Raw genomic sequence first — 3,280 nt, 5'->3', positions numbered from 1 at the left:
GACAAGGACACGGATGAATTGAGGCAAGGGGGCTAATGCAACACTCCAGGCAAGAAAGGGTTAACGAGGGCTCGAATGAGAGGAGTGGCTGTGCCAGCAGAGAGGCAGGTTGCTAATGAAAGCTGTAGAGATAGAAACGATAAGGTTTAGCTCCTGGGACGGAGGTGCCTGGGAGAGGGAAAGTGAGGATGCCTCTGAGGTTTTGAACCTGCATGACCCTTCTCCATAGAAACAGAAGTTGGGAAGAGGGAGAAAATAGGTTCTGTTTTGAACATGCTGAGTTGGAAATGCCTCTGACTTCCAGTGCTAAGTGGCCTGTCTCCTTCCTTCCAATCATTTGAGATCTGCCCTCCCACAATCCGGGGTATGTCACTCTGTCCAGCCGGCTTCCCTTCCTCTGTGATAATTTCTAAAATAAGTGGTTATTCTTTTTGGCAGAAAAAAAAACCCACGAAGGAAAATGAGAGTGGAATCCATTATCATTACTTCTATAATTTCCCCTCTAGAAACTCGTCTCTCTCTTTTGGGGAGAGCTACATCCAGATGAGAATTTCCCCTTTTGGTTCCTCCACCTTTTGAAGGATGAAATTATCATTAAGGCAAATCAAAAAATTATTAGCTACTCTGCTTTTGGCAGAGAGAGTGCTCAAGCAGGCATTTGCATAGTTGAAGTGCCTGGCATGGGAATTATCTCTTGGACTCTTCATCTGGTTCTTCTTTCTGCAGAACCACAACTAGGAAGGGGTAATAGGGGTTTTGCCCAGGGCATGGCATATAGTGGTCCTCCCACACCTCTCTGACATCTGCCAGCCCCAAGCTGATACCACTCCTCTTATCCACAGTCTGGCTAGCTCTGTTCTCTCATCTGGCCCCGACTGCTGCCACCCCTACTGTCACTGGAGAGAGAGCTGGGGGTTGGACCACTCTTCCACAGGTCCATTCTTGCAGCATTCTGGGGTCAAGGGAGATGACTACCTCTGGGTTCTGATCCATCACATCCTCTTTCAACTTGTGCCTTGAAGTTCAGGGTGTGGGAGTTATTAACTCAGCCAGTGATGGTGAACCTTTTGGAGGGGCAGGTGATGTGAGAAATGTCCTCAGGCACACATGGAGCAGGGGAGGGGAGCAGCCCAGTCCCGTGTCCCTCTGGCTTTCTAGTAACAAACTCTGTGCTGGGGCAATGGCACCCATACCTACAGAGAGGGCTCTAAGTGCCCTCTCTGGCACACATACCATAGGTTTACCACCATGGAACTAGGCATAAGAGGCACAGGCTAGATTCTCTAAAGGAAGGGTCACCAGAGCACCACTGTATCTGATTTCCACCATCCTCTGAAACAATAGTTTGAGATTATTTCAGCAAGGGTGTGTTTTTGCCTAGTGAGCTTGAGTTCCTGGCTGCTTTCTATTACCTTTGTGTTTCTTACTTGAATTCAGATCTTTAACCAGCCACCAGAAAGCCTTAGAAATGGACATTTCTAACCTGAGTGGCTACTTCATCAGTGTGGGAGAGTTCCTGGGTTCTTTCTGGAGTCAGTGTCAACTGCCCAGTAGGAGGTACTTCTTGAAACGATGCTGCTTTTTGGAGAAGATGATCACTGGCAGACTTACTGGAATCTGAAGAGACTGAGGAGATAAGCCTGGCTGGCCAGAAGAACTGGATCTTAGGAGTTGTTCAGACCTAATGATAAACAGGAAATATCTGTACAACAGTCCCACAGAGGGTCTTCCCCTTTCAGGTAGAATATAATAGGTGTGATGCACTACTGTTTGACATTTCAAGTCTTTGTGAATGTGTGATTAGGAGTCTTGGATTTTAAGTATTTCTTTTGTGACTGAGGAAATAAATTGCTATGGAGCTGGGTTTGCTTCAAACCGCCACCCCCCCACCCCCTCACCCCCGCTAAAAAAATAATTTTTTTGCAAATCAAAAGATCTCTGGGATACCACCTCACACTTAGCAGGCTGGCCAATGTGATAGTAAGGGAAAATAATCAATGTTGGAGGGGATGTGGCAAAATTAGGACGCTAATGCATTGCTGGTGGAGTTGTGAATTGATCCAACCATTCTGGAAGGCAATTTGGAACTATGCACAAAGGGCTTTAAAAGACTGCCTGCCCTTTGATCCAGCCATACCACTTCTGGGTTTGTACTCCAAAGAAATAATAGGGAAAAATACATGTATAAAAGTATTAATAGCCACACTCTTTGTAGTGGCAAAAAACCAGAAAATGAAGGGGTGTCCATCGATTGGGGAATGACTGAACAAATCGTGGTGTCTGTTGGTGATGGAATACTATTGTGCTGAAAGGAATACTGAACTGGAGGAATTCCATGTGAACTGGAACAACCTCCAGGAATTGATGCAGAGTGAAAGGAGCAGAGCTAGAAGAACATTGTACACAGAGACTGGTACACTGTGGTAAAATCGAATGTCATGGACTTCTCTACTAGCAGCAATGCAATGACCCAGGACAATTCTGAGGGACTTATGAGAAAGCACACTATTCACATCCAGAGAAAGAACTGTGGGAGTAGAAACACAGGAGAAAAACATATGATTGACCACATAGTTCGGTGGGGATGTGGTTAGGGTTTTGGCATTAAAAGATCACTCTACTGCAAATATGAAAAACATGGAAATAGATTTTGAACAATGATACATGTATAACCCAGTGGAACTGCTTGTCAGCTCCAGGAGTGAGGAGGGAAGGGAAGGGGGAATCATGAATCATGTAACCATGGAAAAAGATTCTAAATTTAAAAAATAAATAAATAAAAATAAAAAATACATTTTAATTGATATTTTTGTTTTTATAACATCTAAATATTTCCCCTTGTATCCTCCCCCTACCTTCCCAGAAAAACATATCTTCTGATAAAGTATTTTTAAGAAAAAGAAGAAAGAAATTTTAAACCAAATCAATCAGCATACTAAAAAAATTATTGCATGGCACACCTGTGCCAACCCCCCTCCACCTTTCCAAAGATATAAAGAGAGATACCTTCTCATATTGAAGAGACTCTATTAATCTTGTTTGAGAAGACTGAGTCATACCCAAGCTTTGCTTAAGAGATTTCCTCTGGAACTCTGGGGTGGGGCATAATGAGACAGAGAAAGAGAATGAAAGAAGCCTGATACTTCTTTGGGGTTCAGGCTGCTCCAAGATGGATCCAGGCTCTGGGTGAGTCCAGAGCTGGGCCCTTGGGGGAGGGGTTCTTCTGGGTCACAAAAATAAAGCTCAAAGCTTCATGGAAAGAGAATTTGAGTCTAGCTGA

This window comes from Gracilinanus agilis, chromosome 1 (assembly GCF_016433145.1).
Source record: "Gracilinanus agilis isolate LMUSP501 chromosome 1, AgileGrace, whole genome shotgun sequence".
Lineage (NCBI taxonomy): Eukaryota > Metazoa > Chordata > Mammalia > Didelphimorphia > Didelphidae > Gracilinanus > Gracilinanus agilis.
Note: the sequence above shows the minus strand (reverse complement) of the source record.